At 34.2% G+C, this 20222-nt stretch overlaps 1 long non-coding RNA gene across 1 annotated transcript; it reads left to right on the plus strand.

The window, feature by feature from the left end:
* Positions 1-2717: 2717 nt before the first annotated feature.
* Positions 2718-7068, plus strand: LOC129799039 (uncharacterized). The gene is made up of 2 exons (XR_008751487.1): positions 2718-2828; positions 6013-7068. It is a non-coding gene; the product is annotated as an uncharacterized LOC129799039 (long non-coding RNA).
* The last annotated feature ends 13154 nt before the right edge of the window (positions 7069-20222 follow it).

Raw genomic sequence — 20222 nt, forward strand, 5'->3', positions numbered from 1 at the left:
TGGAAAAGGGAAAATTAATTAAGAAATTACGAACCGTTTCATATTTTACTTACCAAAATTGATTTATTTTTTACTTATCAAAAAATTACCTTAATTTAATCATCAAAAATGTTTTTCGCCTTTTACGCTTTTTCACTTAAAATTGATAAATATCTTTTTACATCGAAACAGTAAAACAACCAAGTAAGTTTCATTATTTTTCATTTTGCAGTAATTTAGTATTATTAATTTCACTGCGTTGAAAAACTTCAGCACGTTTAGAATGAACTTCAATTGTTAGAAAATTTAATTTTGGTCAGTCAAAAACTTCATCCCTAAATCCGCCAGGTTATAATTTTAGGAACTTCTTTCAGCGAAAATAAAAAGGAAAATTTACTATTCAAATGTAACGGCGTTTCAGCGGGATTAGTGAAATGTTGATCCAGTTAAAGGTACTGCCTCTGGGTACTAAAATTCAGCGGACTTTCCCATTGAGCCATCCTTCGTCGATTGCCAGAGTGGATGAACCAGAAATTTATTCATATTCACGCCAATGTCTCCCTGGGCATTCCAAAAGGATTGCGTTGAGCCGCGTGTGAACATTGAATGGAGATGTAGATGAGGAGGTGCAGTTCATTGGTATCACATCATTCTCCATGGACTCTGAGCCTCATTTTCGATTTTCCTCTAGAATCAGACGGACTCTGTTCACAGTTCATGGAGAACACTTCTCTGGGGAACTCCCGACAGACTCTGGTCAATTACTGTCCCCAAAAAAATAATATAATTAATATCTGCGTATATCAGGATAATGTTTCAGGGCATTTGCCTCATGCTCCAATTTTTAATTACATCACGTACACGGAGTGGCAGGGAGTATTTTCTGGACGGGGGGCCTCTCCATGAGGAGTCCTTTAGCATTTCCTTGCGCCCACTCAGGCACGCGCGTGAGTATGTGTTCGAATGAATGAACAAAGGTGGAATGCGGTTGTTCATTTGAATTTCCATTCTTAATGATTCAAAACATGAAATTTATTTACGTATAAATTGAATAAAGCACGCAATAGTGTATACACATTTTCCAGCCATTCTTTTTTTATGCAAACAATTCCTACTTTTAGAGAGGGATACTTTTCTTAGTTTAAGGCACGTGTTCTAGTACATCTACTACTGTTCTAAAAAGTTATGAAAACAATTTTCTGTTTAGATAAGATTTATTTTTTAATTACGGGTGGATTTGATAATTTTCACTGCTTTTTTTAGTTTTTTTTTTCAAAAGATTGTTAAAAGACCCTTTTGGGATCTTCTTAAAATTGCAACTTATTATCCAGAAATATCACACTTTGGTAGAATTAAATATAGATAGCGATAAATTTCTATACCTGAAATAACCCCCACTATTTTGTATGTTTTACTTGCAAAGTACGTCTCAAATATTTAAAAGCATTAAAAAATTGTTAGAGGTAAAATGGGAAAGGCGGACATATAAAAAGAAGTTTAAGTTTAACCCTTTAAGGACGATTGGAAAACCGGTGTCCCATAAAGAAAATAATTTTTCCTGACTACCTAAAGTTATTTTTTTCTTATGTCTGTACATAATTGTAAAGTAGAAGGTTAAAGGAATCTAGAATATTTTTTGCAAGTCTCTAGCTATTTGCTATATAATAAATATTTAACCCTCTAACGGGTAACACCGCCTCCAGGCGGTCTTCACAAAAATCACATTTACAGCGACAATAAAGGTTTTATTCATTTAAAAGTGCTATAATGTCTTCGGTAATAGTCTTATAAACATCTCTTGAAAGTTTGAACTCATTTTGACTCCTAGTTTTGTTGCTATTCCCAGTTTTGTGTGACAGGTCAGAGAAAAAGCAACAAAAAATATTTGTGCAAAAAAAAATCATTTCCAATTTCCATAAAAATACCGATTTAAAGTTATCTCACTAAAATAAATTTATTTTTTACTGAAAGATATGTCATTCTACTTTGTATATTTTATTTAAAAAATTTGAAAAATCTAAAAATGTGAATTTTAGAAGCAAAGAGTTTCAAAAAATTTTTATATTTTCTCACCTAGCACCTAAACTAAAAAAGATAATGAAGAATGGATGGTTTTTTCAACTTTAGTCTATCATAATTATCCTAGAAAACATTGTTTTAGAACTTTTTTTCGCATATTAAAGAAAACACCGTTAGAGGGTTAAGCTCAAAAATGGCGAATTTATAAATCCTCAAATTCATAATTGATTTTATTTATTTTTTATACTTACAATTTTTTTTAAACAAAACCCTTTTGGCAATAAAAACTACAATACTCATACGTAATATTTTTCACTAAAGTGAAAAATATTATTCATTGGTATTGTCAGAAAAATTACTTAAATTTTTGGGCTATTTTTGTCCCTATCGTTCATAGAAGCACAAAATTCACCGAATCAGACTCTATTGGACTTTTCAAGGTTAGATGTAAGACTTATCATTGATTATGTTTCCCAGTTTAATTTTTATTGTTGATTTTCAGTTCGTAAAAAGTGTCTCGTCGTTAAAGGGTTAATAAATATATTAACAGAATATTAACAAGTTTTAATAAAAGGATTGTCTATTAATAAAAAAATTTACGCAAATTAGATAATGAATTATTTTTAAAACACGGACAATAACTTGACAAGGTTAAGAGTGACAAATTGAATTTTCTGAATTGTTCTATACAACTCTTCAGGAACTCCAAATACCAGGAATTCTCTGGACATCCCTTTACGAAAAAGATCTGTAACACAGGAGCTCCAGGTTGTCCAGAAATTGAACATCTTTATTTCGATTTAATTCGAATTTTTGGTTCCCATATATTCGTAAGTTTTCCACATAATAAAATTCAACTAAATTTAGTAAATTTCTTTAAAGTGCCCTAAATAAAAAATATTTTGTAAAATTAATTTTGTGAATCACTAATATGTAATATTAGTTTTTGTTTTTTATCTTTCGAAATAATGCCAAAATATGGATTAATAATATTTTGAAGGACAATTAAAATATTCAATTGATATTTTATCAAGTTATAAGGGAGTTAGCTGCCTTTCCGAAGTAGTTGGTAGGGGAGACCGGGGATGTTTGGGACACTTTTTCATGTTTTGACTTTGAGACACTATTACAAAAAATCACGATAGTGTATCATAATTTTATGCGGTATACAGGATACTTATGGGTATTGACTTTATAAAGAATACTCGATAGAACTTGGAAAACGGCTGAGTTTTCTTGGAGAAGATAAAACATTTAACTTGACGCTTTGTCCCAAACCTCCCCGATTTGGGGCAGTATGGGACGCAAAAGAGGATGTTTGGGACGCATTTTTTCTCGCATAATTTGCATTATTGGAGAACGTTAATTCATTTTAAATACTAGATTAAAAATATTTCTGATAAAAATAAAAATGTTTCATCTTTAATTTCATACTTAGAAATGAATATCACTTTTATTTGTCCAGTAGAGTCATTTATTGTCAATCGATTATTTAAAGTATTTTCTTCTTATTTTCCATTTACCTTTCCTTGCCTTTTTTTATTCTAAATATTGCAATCATGATCATCAAATTCCTCAGGCGAGTAGATTCTCTTAACACTTTTAATTTTGAACTCATTGGCGGATTCCTATTTGATTTTACGACAACTGCATGGTACTTATTTTTTCTTATTTCTCTGAATTAGCTCTTGTCTTGCCTTTTCTGGAGAACTTTTGAGAATTGTAGAGGATATTGCTCGAGAAATTTTTTTTTTTTTTTTTTTTTTTTTTTATACTGCCAATAGGACGAGTTTATTCACTATCTGTCATGTTGATTTATATTACATTAATGACAATTAGTAGAATTCAAGACAAATGTAGTTTGCAATAATTACATAGACAATAAACTGATTATAAAATACTTAAGAAAAAACTTGAAGACATTAACCAAATGTTAATGTCTTCACCCATCGCCGACTTTCCTAATGTTTTCGAAACATAGGGTCATCACTCCCATCTTGAGGGCAGATCATGAAGATTTACCCTCTTCAGGCGGTTGTAAAACGGCTTGTCTGCTAACTCCATTGCGAGGTTGTTTGGATGCTGCTGAATCCTTCTTTTATATTGAAGGCTTATTTTCTGGATTTCCTGTTTGACCGTGTTTATTTGTAAGTCGTTGTGAATAACTTCGTTCCTAACATACCACGGAACCCCTGCAAGTTGTCTCAATACTTTAGACTGGAAACGCTGGAGCACACTGAGGTTTGAATCACTGGTAGATCCCCATAACTGAATTCCGTAACTCCATATAGGCTTCAATACGGCTTTATACACTAGTGCTTTGGAAGAAATAGACAGTTTGGAGTGGTGTCCGATCAGCCAGTAAAGCTTTTTGTAGCTAATTTTTAACTGGGCTACCTTCTGCTTCAGGTGATGTTTCCAGGTGAGTCTTTGGTCAAGATGCATGCCAAGATACTTAACATGCTTAGCGCGAGGAATTTTAATCCCATTAAACTCAACTTGTGGACAAGACATTTTCTTCAGAGTAAAGGTAATATGGGACGACTTGGTCTCATTTACTTTCAGTCTCCATGCCCTCATCCATTTCTCGACTTTTTTCAGGTGGTCTTGCAATTCTCTACTAGCCGTATTTGGGTTTTTATGTGAAGACATAATTGCAGTGTCGTCCACGAATGTAGCAATTGAGGTACAGTCAGAAGTAGGTATATCCGCAGTATAGATTTGATAAAGCATAGGGCCAAGCACGCTTCCCTGAGGCACTCCAGATTGTATCTCATACAGATTGGAAGTTGCTGACTGGTGCTTCACCCGAAATCTTCTTTCTTTTAAGTAGGACTCAAAAAACTTGTGATACTGGTTAGGGAGCCTTTGTTGAATTTTGATTAGAAGACCTTCGTGCCAAACTTTATCAAAAGCTTGAGCTATATCAAGAAAAACAGATGAGCAGTATTTCTTCTGATCAAGTGCTGACTGGACCTCTGCCACAACTCTATGCACCTGCTCCACCGTCGAATGCTCAGGCCTACAACCAAATTGGTGGTCGGGTATAATATTATTAGTGTTCAGTACTGGTCTCAATTTCTGAAGTACTAATTTCTCACATAGCTTAGACAAAGTGGGCAAAAGACTGATTGGACGATATGAAGAGACAATTGTAGGATCCTTCCCAGGCTTCGGAATCATTATAATAGAAATTTTTGAGAAAATAGTTTTTAACGAGATTAAGCTAAGATCGAAGCCCCTCTGAGAAGAAATTATTGATTCCCAAGACATTGATGATTTAATTGTCTCTGTAGTTAGAAAAATCTGCTTCACTGGTAAAGTTTGCACAAGAGGGAGATTTTCAGTAGAAACTGGGCATTATTCTTCATTTTGACAATAAACAATTGCACACCACCTACAATATTGTCGAAAATCAGCGTCCCATTCATCCCCGTTCAGGTGTCCCAAACATTCCCGCGGATAGTTTTGATATTTAAAACCTTTATGTAAAAAACAAGAGCGTATAATCTCTGAAACTTTTATAAAAATATGTTCCCAGATTACACTGCTACCTAATGAGATAAAAAAGTTTTGATTATATATCGCTGATATAAAATACAAAGAGCAAAACTGAGAAATCAAAATATACAATTTTTATCAATTTTTAAGAAAGTGTTCATAGAATTAAAACTATAAAACTGAGGATATCCATTCTTTTAGTCAAGATACATTTCAATATTGCCTACGATTGAGTAGTGGTTAAATCCCATTTATTAAAAAAAATAATGAAAAAATCGCCTTGTCCCACACTACCCCTGTCCCAAACCTCCCCGGTCTCCCCTACGTATTTCCACATTGACTGTCTTTTAGAAAATTACTTTGCTTTTCTAAATAATTCTATTAAGTTTTTCAAAGTTTTAACACAAAGTATTGCAATAAAAAACGTTTTTTTTTATCATTCTAAGCCTGGGAATTAGAATGTGTAGCTTATAGGATTCCTTCCCTTTAAGATATTTTTATTTTTATTTACAGTAAATCCACATGGAATTGTCGGCTGTTGAAGGTGGTATTTGGGGTGAAGAGTATAATCAAAAGAGAAAACACAAAAAATGGGTAAAAATTGACTTAGAGTCGTTTAAATTTACACTGGTGCTCACGGGGGAGAACCCTTTTGCACAAGACGCACCCCTGGTTATATAGTCTCACAAGGGTGCACACGTGTTCCTTTATGTACACACGCATTCGGAGCACCCGCCTCACCAAACCCACTCATCTAATTGTGTACAGCGAACAAGTTTGAAAACACCATAAAATCACTCGCAAATTGAATTCCAGTTCCATGAACAAATGAGGACTTTCCTTTTTTTCATACGTTTTCCTCCATCCACGCAAAGGTTTTCCGCCAAGAAATGGCTTTTGGTGCTCTGAAGTGAAAAATCAATCGGTAGCGCAATTTTGCAGCTTTTCATCGCATCATCACTTCGACAGGGGACTCACCTGGAAACTTACTTATATATATAATACCCAATTACTGTCAGCTACTGCCATGACACCTGGGAATCAAATTCCATTCAATAATTTACCCCTTATTCATAGCACCAATTAAATGTTTAGCTGTGCCACATTAAAGTCCTCATATGTTTGCCTTTGCGTGAAAGCTCGTTTTATAATGTATGGAGAGGGAGAAGCAAATGTTATAAAAGTTATGGCAGAGTTTGTGAAACTTTCAATCTTCAAGTAATACAGCATTTCCATTTCAATTTTCTAAAAGAAGTTTTCCAGGAAAATTTTATTGCAAAAATTAATGTATTGAGCATTGCAAGGTAATACTTTTAGATATTTCACATTTTTTTTTCATTATTAATGTTCAACAAACAGATTTTATATTATTAGAGTTTAAAAGAAAAATTACAAAAATGCAAATTATGAAAGAATACTTTTTTACAGGGGAGAAAGTCTTAAATGTGCATAATATTTTGAAAAGTACTGTAATGTTAAGGAATCAATAGTTTATTATTGTTGTAATATAAATTTTGTACGTTTAATTTTGTTGGTATTAACAAAATAAATTGCTTAAAGCTTGTGATACACGAAAGCTATAAGTTCGAAATCAACTTACATACAGAAATTGTTAAACATTCCTCTCAAGAATAATTTTCGAAATAGCAATTTTGTTTAAGATCTCTTTAATTAAAGATATCACATTCCATTAAATATTTTATCCCAAAACACTTTTATCTCATCCAGTTTTTCTTAATGTTTGAATCATAAGACACTTAAAATTAACAAATTCTATTATAAGCAGACAATGTGATAGTATTAAAATATTTAATCAGAGGAAGATGTGGCCACTTTACGTACAAAATGAAAATTTGATTTTAAAAGTTTTTTTTGTTATAAATGATCATATATGAATTGAAGGAAAATATGATGAATTAAAGTTGAATTTTAATAAAAATAGAAAAATATTTGTATTTTAAGATGAAAATAATTGAACTTATATCGACTGTATACACTGAGAAAAAAAGAGGCTGCGATTAACTTTTTTTCGTCATAACTTTAACATTTTTTGGGTGTAAAAATATATCAACATTTTTTAATGTTAATTTTACATCCTTTAAGGGTAAGATCAACATGAAAGAAGGGTAATTTTAACCCATTATGCACCTAAAAAGGGTAATATTTACACCGTTTTCGGATCAATACTGCAGGGTAAAATTAACATTTTCGGAATGTTATTTTAACTTTTTCGTATTTCTCTCAGTGTATAAATAGAGCCGTTTTCCAAAAAAGAATATCAAATTTTTAAAATATAGAAAACCAGAATAAAGTTCTATATGAATTAAATATATTTTTAAGAAATTAAAAGCAGAAATATACAATTAGACAATAAATTTGTTAAAAAAAATTATACTAATCTGGTTCCGGAATTATAAACTATAGATTTTATTATATATTCCACGTCAATTACTTTATTTTAATATATTTTATATACATATCAGAACGGTCTCTTGAAGTGCTAAAAACTTACTATTTGAATATAAAATAATAAATAACAAGTTATTTTTGTTGGGAACAGCGAAAGGTCTATAGAGTCATTTGAAATTCTAGTTCGAGTTCGTCACAAAATCAAGATACACACCTTGAATAAATAAAACTGATTTTACAGGAGTCAAACAGCCTAGGCTAGGCCTCCGCTACCCCTTAATGATTTCATGTAATGTTCATTGAGTTGAAATATATACATACATTATGTACATATTATTAGAATTTCAAATGGAATCATGATTTCAAATTTACAGAATGCGAATCAAATGAAACCAGGATTATATTTCCGTTACGTAATCGTAGGACTTGGCATAGTTAGTTTACAATTGCTGTGCCATGAAGCTGTAATAGTTTAACCAGCATTGGACTATATTCCTGAATAAACCAGAAGTATTTCGGGCCTTTTGGATCTCGTTTCAACGCTGAAGTTATCGCACAGTTATCGGCGGTTGAGTGCTTTCATTCAGAATTATAAAGTAACGTTTAAAATACACAAATTCGTGTTTAGGAATAAACAGAATCACAAATGGAATTATTGGGAATCAAGAATAACGGAATACTGCGATATAAATTTTTAACATTGGTTCGCTCTGTTTTTAAAATTAAAAAATCATTAAATTACTTTAGAACTTGTTTATTTGAATATTAATGATATTACTCTTATAATAAATTAATACAACAAACATAAAAAAATGTTTCTTAACATTTTAAAAATTATGTTTTTTTGTTTTCTGAAAAATACCAATTTTTGTTTCTAAAATTGTTTTTATAGTCAAATAATGTAATCATATTGAAAGTTTGTAAGTGCTTAAAAATAAAAATATTAAAAAATAAGTTTTTATTTTTTTGTGTTTTGAACGTTTTCGGGCAAACATAATTATGAACATTCTTAATGGATATTTTGAGTTTTATTAAGTTCAAAGAATTAATTCTGATACGAAACAGTTTGCCCGATGAGCCCCTCGAAAATTATGTCTCATCTTTAACAGAACTTAAATAAAAATTTTCATTATTATTTAAAATTTTAGGTTTTGCTCAGTATACTTAGTATTATAATTATAAAATTAAAAAGGGTATTTTATTGAATCACGTAGTGAAATACTCGTTTCGGGTTCGAATACTTTTTAGGTCACTTGAAATTTTTCTGGTAGGGGAATGTAGGCATGGCTCGCACAGAGTGAACCTTCAAACGATGCGAATTTTCTCTTTGTTTGCAAAGAGCTGACCAACTATTTCTTATCTCGTTTCGTGAATTTAATAATGATCTATCTTATGGCTAAGAAATTACCATCTAGCTCTTTGCAAACAAAGAGAAAATTTGCGTTGTTTGAAGGTTCACTCTTTGCGAACCATGCTAACATTCCCCTATAGGTCTTCGAACTGCATTCATTGAGTTCCACTTCACTTGAAATAGGGCTTGGGATTAACAATCCCATTCTTTTTATAAGAAAATACAATCCGAAAATCTCGCTTGTTGCAAGTCCTAGTAGAAGTCCTACAAGCTATTATGAAAATATTGCATGTTACTTCAATAAATGATTCCTAAAATTATTGACAATTAAATAAAAAAAACTGTAATAAAACAATGAAAATTTATACGAAATTGGCTAGTAAGTTTATGATTCTAGAGAACATGGAGCCCTGATATTGCTTTAGTCGAATAAAAGTTTTAGTCTATCCTTCTTAAAGGGATTCAAAAAAAAACTCAAGATAAAACTGCTGTTGAATGTGGGGAAGTGGGGCACCTCAGAAATGAGACAGCTTTAAAATTAGGCTTTTTTCTACTATTTTTAAATAAAATTGAGCCTTTCATAATGTATTTTAGCTTCACAAATGGTTTATGGAGCTATATTATTAGGTGAGATTCCTAACAATCTCACCTATTATAATCCTAACAAAATTTCATGTCGTCCGATCGACCTCAAACTTGGCCACAATGTGTTTCGCCACTTACTGATCACGAATATATGGGGGGCTATGTTAAGTTCCCGGCCGGCCAGCCGGCCGGGATCAATTTTCTATTTGAAACAAGAGCAACAAACTCAATTTTAAAGCTGTTCCAATTCAAAAGGGATGGCAAAGCGACCCAGGCTTTGCGAAGTGCTTGAACTCGTGACTTAAATGCTATATACCTCAAAATTACTTTCGCATCATTTACCATTTACCGGTTCTCAACCGATTTGAGCCGATTCATAAATCATTCAAAAGATTCTACAAAATTGTTTAAAATGCAATAGAATTGATTTTCGGATAAAAATTATTTATCGGTCATGAACCGGTTCATTACCGGTGCAGAACCTATTGGAACCGGTTCAGTCTTAAAGGAAATTCCAAGACCTTTCAAACGAACCCAAACATGATACCATTCGCTTGATAAATGCGTTTTCTAGTGTCTTCTTAATCTTTCAATTTCAATTTTCAATTTATTCAAAATACCAACACAAAATAGGGTTCAACCCTCTTACAAGTGTGTGGCTACAAAAAAAAAGAGAAAAAAAAAATGAGAAAGACAAAAGCAGAACGCATCAAGCAAGCCTGGACTTGAAATAACCCTCAATGTTTCTCACAGAAGCGCGAGCATCACGAGGAAGTGAATTGTAAAGCGATACTCCTCTGACAAAGAGTGTGTGATAAAACGTCTCTTGCATCGCTCTAGGGACCAGGTATCCTCGAACCCTGATCGAACCCCCCCTCGTCAAGAGGGAAGCCAGGTACGCCGGACTCCCAGTCGTTATTAGGCGATGCAGAAAGATAAGGGCACGCATCTGCAAGAAGGATGGTAAGTCACAACCAACAAAAACGTCCCTGTGCGGAGATATGTGGTCACGTGAGCCTAGAGCACAGATGTATCTCACACAGTTATTAAAGATCACCGTTAAGCGGCGAATGGTTTCACCATCCGCAGAAAAAAAGAGTTCAGCTCCATAAGAGATTATGGGCAAAAGTAGCGCTCGTGAGAGAAGCAGGCGAGTGTCATAGGGTGTAATGTCCCGGTAGCGTCGAAGGGTATAAAGAGAATAATTAATTTTACGACAAATGGAAGTAGCATGATCTGACCATGATAGGGTTCTGTTGAAAATAATTCCAAGGTTTTTAACCTGATCTGTAAATGGAATGATTTCGCCGCGGAGAAAAAGAGGGCTTAAAGGAAAGTTAGCAGATCTTTTAGAGATAACAAGGGCCTGTGATTTTTTAGGATTTAAGAGAAGTCCATTACTAGACGACCAGTGCTCAATTTTAGATAAATTCTCATTCATCAGATCGAAAGCTGACGAAGGACCTTGAAAAACCGTTATTAGGAATGATTCAACGGTATTTTCGTATATAGACGAAATGTTCGTCTGGGAAATCTCTAAAACATATCCAAAAATGAAAATAAATCGCACTACGCGTTTTCGATTTTCGAGCAATCCCAAAAAAAAACATAGTTTTGGAGGGAAAGGGGAGGGTGGAGGAAAATGCCCCACTTCCCCCCTAAAGTCTATATAAAATTCTATCTATATGCATATATGAATTCAACTGTCCCATCCTCTACTTTAATCTTGCATTTGACACTTGGTCTAATATTTTAGTTAAATTCTCAAACTTGTATTAGTGTCTGATTTAATTTGTAGCGGGTCTAATTCTTTAGGTAACTTTGTAATAAACGTTGTAGGAGAAAGTGCGGCACCTTTGGATCTGGGGTATCTTTGAAATTTGGATTTTTCTCCTAGGTTTAAATGATAATGAGCCATATCATAATGTAATTTAGCTTCTCAATCTATTTGCGCAGCTAAATTACAGCACGATAAAGCTCAATTTTATTTAAAAATAAGTTAAAAATGCCAATTTCAAAGCTGCTCCTCATTCAAAGAGCCTCATTTCTCTCCCTAAGCATTAAATTCAAAACAACGTAGGTTTTTTGTGGGCGAGACATAAAATTATATATGGGCGGAGCTTAATCGGAAGGTGAATATAACCTTTTCTGTAGTTATATTAAAACAAAAGTTTCGACCAGGTAATCGGAATGACCTAGCCAACGGGAACAGAAAATTTTGGCTATAAACAGAGGGCAGCCTGAGCCATATTGTGTGGAAATTGCTGTGAGGGTTTGACTGCCTCGTGGCAATCTCCAGATTAACTTTCCACTCGCCAAAAGTGCCACAGCAAAAGACCAACCATCAACTAGAAAGCCCAATTATCTGCACAAATAAATACGAAAAGCCACAATGAGGAGTGTGGCATTTGAAGGGACACAAGCACACAAATTTCCAGAGATGGGGCATTTGAATAAAATAATAATGTGGATCTGACGGTCCTTCAAATGATTTGTTGTCTGTGGGATGGCATACAGTCCCCAAAGAGCTGCCCCCAAAATTTAACCCATGGAAGAAGGAAAATTTATATAGAATTTTCATTAAATTTATCATTTTATGCGCTCATGATTTTGGTTCGTGGTGGTTGTGATTTTATGGCCATGGGTAGGGGAGGATGAACGAGTTTTTGAGTGTACAAATGGGACAGAAGAGGTCTTCCTGGACTGAGTGGTTGGGAATGCGATAGAGCAATCATACATAAATTTTTAACTGGGAATTTGCCTAGTTGATCTTTGACAGGGAAAGGGTCCAGGGCCAGGGCCAAAATGAGAGTCAACTGATATAATTGGTCAGATAAAAATAAATTAAAGAGTTTTAAGCTCTCTTGATTCCTGTTTATTTCTTCATTTCTCATTTTACCATTTCCCACCAAATTATAATTTAATTTAATTTTAAGTCACATCAATGAACATCTCTATCTCTTTGTCCTTATTCTCCATTTTCTCTTTTACTCATTGGGAATTTGAAGGGGGTTACAAATTGATGAAATCCGGGCACATTGTCTTGCTATTCTTATTCATCTCGGGAAAGCATGAAAGTCCTTTTAGAGGAGGAATGGTTATTCTTGCAAATAAGTAAGGGAAAATGTGATTTTTGTTGGTGAAAGGAGATGCCAACAGAGCAAAAGACGTCGGAGGATGAGGTGAACAACTGCAAATAATTAGTTTAAACATCTTTTTTGCATAAAAATCAAATTAAACAAGTTTTAACTCATTCCATTGTACCCAAAATGTGTCTATAAGAGCCAACAAAATTGCCACCACAGAAACTTTGCCACCGAAAGGCTCCATTCCCTTCGGTTGTTGTGTTGTTTCACCTTCACCAAAAAAGAACGACGGTAAAAGGGGTGGAATGCTAAAGGCACATGCAGCACATCAAATAAGGTATATTTGAGATTTTAATTAAATTTTCACGAAAATAATTATTTACAGTTTAGCATTACATGAAAGTTTAATTTCAATCCCATTCCTCCGACTCTTTTTGCCACCCATCATCCAAATATACCCGCGAACTGGGACCCTTCCTCCCAGCATCTCAAATAACTGAACCGACCACAGAGTCGAAGTGGATAGGGCAGAGTTCACGGCGAGAAGGATGACTATTTCGTCATTTAATTTATGGCAAAAACGCGCTCAGGCTGCAAATAGCACACTTTTCTACCTGAAATTACGCTACGCAACATCTCAAGCAACCCCAAAAGCACATTAGTAGGTTAACCCTGTAAAGACTGATGGAACTATCAATACTAAATTTGGGAAGAAGATGTTGAAATATTAGATGTGTGCATAAAAGGTGATTCCACTAATTAATTGATTAATTGGTTAAACGCCTTATTCTTAAGACGGTTTTGAAACCGTTTCTGAGCGGTGAAATCGATATTAAACCGTTTTTTAAGAAACTTTAAAATAAAGGAAACTGTTCTTAAATTATATGTTTTAATTCTTTTTTGCATTCGGTATTGCTTTTTAAGTAGTTCAGTTTTTTTTAACACAGGCTACAGGTATTTAAGTATTTAAAATAAAGTCTTAAGTATTTAAATTTTATGATAAGTAAAATGGATTGTAAAATAATTTTAAGATGGAAATCTAAAATATTATTTTTATCATTCTATTTAGCCTAGATGTGTAGCCAAGTATATACCTATGAACCCTATGAATCTTCTGACCAGTTTGAATATCTGATTCAACTTTGTTTAAATACGCTCTACAGATTCAAGGATTTCTTCTTCGAACTGATCAAATCTTTTGCTTATTGGGAAGTTTATATCAAAAGGAAAATACGAGCCATGTAATAATGAATTGGGAAATTAGGTCAAATGTCAAATTCACAACTTTTAAAAACATTTAGTACTAACGTCAGATTTCTCAATTTGTGTAGGAACATGAAAATTTTACAAAAATCGAAATGTAGAATTTTTTTCGTGGTGATTTTAGACATATGTTAATTCTGAACTAGGCTAAATATGAACAGAGAATTTTTTCAATAAAAAATACAATAATAAATTTTTATATATTTATTTTCTATCTATAGAAAAAAACCAGTGCAGTGATAAACCCAGATAAGCTTACGGTAGCTGAGATTCTTTACAGTGAACTTCGGAGTGCTTGGAACTCAGCGTGCTTTCAACTCGGAATGCTTGAAAATTCGATTGTGAGTTGAATTTTGGGGGCAAAGAATCACGTCGAGCAAATTTTATCCATTTCGACCGACAAGGACAGTTTACTCGACGCGATCAATCGACAGCAATCGAACTTTCACAAATTCTGAGTTCCAAGCACCCGGATTTCCAAGTACTCCGAAGTTGACTGTAAAGAATCTCAGCTATCATAAGCTTATCCGGGCTTATCACTGGCTTTTCTATGATGACTGCTTATGTACATGAACATGTACATAAGCGCCTTAGTGCAAACAAAACATTATTCAAATTATTTTGGGCCGATCCATCTCAAGACGACCGAGAAAATCGCAAATCGCGGGTTCATGGTCTTAGATTTTTTTTTTGAATTTTACATATGTTAAAGTACACGATAAAATAATATACTCCTATTTTTTTTCGCCCAAAAAAAATTCCTGGCCGGAGACACATGGCGTCAAAGATGGCGTCTCGCGCTTCATTCGTCAATTGAGATTTTTGGCAAATATTTCAAAATGCTCTATCTCGCGAACGGGTTGAGATTTCTTCATACTCTTTTTTTTATTTGAAAGATAATTTTATACTCTTTAAAACGATATACTAGTTTTCGTAGTATCTGCTCAAGTTTTTTTTTGTAACCATCTTTTAAATTTTTTTGAAAAAATTTAAAAATTAATTTTTGTCAAAAACCCCATTCTCAAAAAATTTCATTTTTTTACTGTTGATCAGTAACATTGAGTACTACATTCCCTGAAAAGGCGAGCTTCCAATTTTGCGCTATTTTTTTTGAAAAAAAATATTCAAATTTTAACAACATTTTCAAAAAAGGAAAAATACCAGTTTAACTCAAAATTTTGAGTTCAATTTTTCAGGGAATACAGTACTCCACAATACTTATAAACAGTTAAAAAATCAAAAATTTTCGACCTCCCGTTTTTGAAATTTTTTTTTTTATTTTCAAATAAAAATGCCTTTTATTGACAAAAATAAAGCTTTAAATCATATTTAATAAATGTACTAATTATGTTTTTTTGTTTTCTTTAAGTTTCTCAAAAAAAATTTTTTGAAAAATTTTGGATTTTTTTGAAAAATAAAAAAAAAAAAAAATTTAATTCTAGTTTAAAAAAATTCAACATTTTAACACGAGTGTTAAATGTATCTTAAAGTTGTAAATTTGTCAATAAAAGGCATTTTTATTTGAAAATCAAAAAAAAAAATTTTTTCAAAAACGTAAAATCGAAAAATTTTGATTTTTCAACTGTTTATAAGTATTGTGGATGTGGAGTACTGTATTCCCTGAAAAGTTGAACTTAAAATTTTGAGTTTAATTGGTATTTTTTCCTTTTTGAAAATGTTGTAAAAATTTGAATATTTTTTTAAAAAAATAAGCGCAAAAGTGGAAGCTTGCCTTTTCAGGGAATGTAGTACTCAATGTTACTGATCAACAGTAAAAAAATGAAAATTTTTGAGAATGGGGTTTTTGAGAAAAATTAATTTTTAAATTTTTTCAAAAAAAATTTAAAAGACGGTTACAAAAAAACTTGAGCAGATAATACGAAAACTAGTATATCGTTTTAAAGAGTATAAAATTATCTTTCAAATAAAAAAAGAGTAAGAAGAAATCTCAACCCGTTCGCGAGATAGAGTATTTTGAAATATTTGCCAAAAATCTCAATTGACGAATGAAGCGCGAGACGCCATCTTTGGCGCCATGTGTCTCCGGCCAGGAATTTTTTTTGGGCGAAAAAAATAGGGGTATATTATTTTATCGTGTACTTTAACATATGTAAAATTCAAAAACATCTAAGACCATGAAGAGTACCCCTATGGTCGTCTTGAGATGGATTGGCCCTTTTAATGTTTTAGCCAATTTTTTGTTCAGCTTATCTCATGGTAAGACCCCAATGTTTTGCTGAAAATTTTTAATGTAAGATTTGTACTAATTTTCCGTGATGACTGCTTATGTATATGAATATATCTTTAATTTTTATATTAAATATTTAAATAAATCTTTAAGATCTCTATAGTTCAGGAATAAAGGGTTGTTTAAATCATTTGATTTAAAGAGACAATTAAAGTTAACTTTTGTCGATAAAAATTATTCGTTTAATGTTTTGAATCTTTAGTTAAATTTTATACCTTTGGATATGACTCAAAAGGTAAACTGGGGTACCACCGAACTCAAGGTAGCACTGTACACTGCGAGTTTTTAATCAGATATTAGTCTTCAGAGAACGAAACCTGTATGAATTCATACACACTATTATTTATAGTATATTAGTCCACTAAAAAATATTGTTCGTCGTAGTTCAAGTAGTTTAGAAATAAAAATCAATGTTCGGTGTATCTCGTATTCGGTGGTGCCCCAGATTCCCCTATCGTAATACATCACTCTCGAAAATAAAAAAATAAATTGAGTTAGTTTATTAATAAAAAAGTGCTGTAGGTTTTTATAATAAAATAGTGAAAACCCATTGAAATTCTACTTAGCATCATGAAAATGGAGCTTTTTTTAAAAACCTGCATGCTGATTTCTAGTCAATCTTTCCATAGTTTTTTAATGACATAGTTTAATTTTATTATTTAAGCTAATTGATAAAAATTGTGAAATACTCATGGATAAATAAGAATGAAATAACGTTAGGGCCTTGACAGAATTGAGGATTAGCTGAGAGACGGCTTAGCGTAATTACATTGCAAATAATAGTTAAATTCCTTTTCCATCATTTAACACTAAGCCGTGTCTCGGCTTAAGTTGTAAGTGTGTCGAGGGCATAAAGATCTTAACTATAATGCATTACTAATACATTGTATATTTCAGGGAGTTAACACTTTATATATTATGATTTTATTCAAATTTATAACCAACGTAACACATATTTTTAATACTCGTTAATGATTCCATAAAAACAGTGGTGCTTTGGGAAAATTTATGTAATCTAAGGGAAGTTCGTGTGAAGCGAACTACTCCCCAGTTGTTTCACATTGTATGAAATTGTTAAATAAGGAGGAGGACAAGTGCTGGAATAAAAGTGTCCCAATAATTTAGATTAACATCCACCTCATTATTTCAACTATTATTGCTGCAACGAGTAGTAACTATTAAATGTTACGATATGGAGTAAAACTAACTCTGTATGACACTAGGGTTTTCACATATTTTCCACAATTCCATGTGGAAATTCTTTTTGGTAGTTAGGGTCTTGTGAGTAATGAAGTGACCAAAGGTGGGATTTTTGCCAGGAAGAGATGTGGTAATTTTCTGCTTGAATTCTTAATCCAATTTCTCCTCTGGCGTTGTTCCGGAAAATGAGAATATATTCGAAATGGTATGATGTATATTTGTCAGGAAAATTGGGAGTAATTGGGGTGTGTGAGAAATATTTGGTTATTACTGGTTCAGTAATCAGAGATTTAGTGATCAACACCACAGATAATTTTCCTCGTTTGCAGGAAATTAGACCACATTTTTGAATGTTGTTGAACTTTCACTGAATATAGTATATTGATGCAATCCGAGTTGCATCCGCGACTTCCCTATCAAGCGGCTTTATGGCGCAGCTACCGGCCATGTCCAAGCGCTCTCGACAGGGTTTCGCCAGAGACTGACTTAACCCTCCCCTTACGAACTCGAGGCAACCATAGGCGCACACCCATAGTCTCCCCTTATGACCCGGTAGCTCGCTCCTAATCCGCTATATAGACGTAGGAGGAGAGAGATGATGCAACATTCGGCCATACTGATGCAGTGACGTCCCTGGCACTGGCAGAGAGTTCGAACGCGCCACGATCAGTACACCTACTTGTTCAACATCCCTTTGCACACGAACCCATTTCGACAATTCCTAGTTGGCCAAACAAGGAAAATAAAGGTTAAGTTAGTACTCAAGCCTTTAAGGGTTCCACACCATAACCTTACTACTCCAACTTTCCCATTTTCTGGCAGTGTGCGTGAAACACCCCTGCCGGTCAAGGACAAGTCAAGATAGTACGTTATGCCAAGTCGTACCATGACTCCATCAACCTGCGTGACACTCAAGGCCGCACACGCCATGGATCATCACTCGGGTACCAAGTTCATTCGCAGAATCACTACCATTTTCATGCATGGCGCGGAACACCAAGCTTGTCAAGTCGTGATCTCGAATCTGCATTAGGGATTAAGACACAACTTAGTCCTAATACCTAATCATCCAGTGGTTTCCATACAACAGACCCTTCACTATATTTTGGGGACCAACCAAAGGAGAAACCACCAAACCATCTGTCAGACCAAGTTGTCAATTCAGAGTACTTCAAATATATTGAATGCTAACAAGGGAATAATTCACATTTCATTTCGAATTCAAACTTGTGACAGATCAGCAGACTATTTCAATCTTCGGACGAAGAATCCACATCGAAGTCAACGAGTTCCAGGTCTGCTCGATTAGCCCATAGCTTCATCTTGTCGGCCGCATAAACCGACTCAAACGGCTTGTTTGTCAGCTGTGTGGCTGCGGTATCCACAACCAGATACCGATCATTTCCCATGACCTTTTCAACAGAATAAGGTCCTCGGTATCTCTGATGCATCTTCCTGCTAGACCCACTGGCAGGAGCATCCCATCGCAGCAACACTAAGTCACCCTCTTCATAACGATGAGGTTTCGGGTGATTCTCGTTGTGTTTTTGAGCTTTGTGCTTCTCTGCTTCAAAAACCTTTTTCGCTGTCAATTCCCTCAGCTCCGACAAATTCATCACTGAGTCACTCCCGACATCTTCCATGACAGCGTTTGCCACAACATTGCCCAAAATGTTCCGTGGTCGGTACCCAAACAGAAGTTCTTGGGGAGAATGCCCCGTGATCCGGTTACGAGCTGAGTTCATGTTCCATTGCACAGATGGTAGATGTTTGTACCAATCCGTACCACTTTCATTTTCATTCATAGCCTTCAGAGACTCTCCCAATATACGGAAACGTCTTTCCACGAGACCATTGGCTCGTGGGGTCTTCGCAGCGACCAATGCGATCTTAATGTCTCTCTCACGACAATACTCTTCGAAAGTATTCGAGGTGAAGGCAGTCCCTCTGTCACAGACTATCACAGCAGGATAACCAAAGAATTGACAAACCTCTTCCAAGACTCGAATAACTCCAGCCGTATTGGTTGTCTTTACTGGACGGAGGACAATATACTTGGTGAATGAGTCAATTACAGCCAACACATGTTCACATCCACCTTTTGCTCGAGGGTAGGGACCACAATGGTCCAAGTGGATGACTCGGAACGGCACAGGGGGTTTCTTGAATGCGTGCAATTCAATGTGTGATTCATCCGCACCTTTCTTAGCTTGCATGCAATTGATGCATGAGTCTACATATTTCTTCACGGTCTTCCTCATCCTAGGCCAGTAGAAATCCTTAGAAATGTGCTCAGCTGTTCCGTTGAACGCCGGATGACCATTCCGATCATGAGCCAAATGCAGGAGGTGTAGGCGCATGCCCAAAGGAACGTAGAACTTAAGACCATTTGGAGACTTAAAATACACGCGTTCCTCCTTCAACTCATTAGACTGCAAAATCTGTGCTGCATTTTCATGACCTTTATATTCTCCGTTGAGAACCTTTTTGATTTGTACAATGTCACCATCACGGGTCTGAGCAGCAGCGAGCCAATCCATTTCACTTATAATTTTCAAAACTTGAGCGTTCTTCGGTGGAT

Source organism: Phlebotomus papatasi, chromosome 1 (assembly GCF_024763615.1).
Source record: "Phlebotomus papatasi isolate M1 chromosome 1, Ppap_2.1, whole genome shotgun sequence".
Lineage (NCBI taxonomy): Eukaryota > Metazoa > Arthropoda > Insecta > Diptera > Psychodidae > Phlebotomus > Phlebotomus papatasi.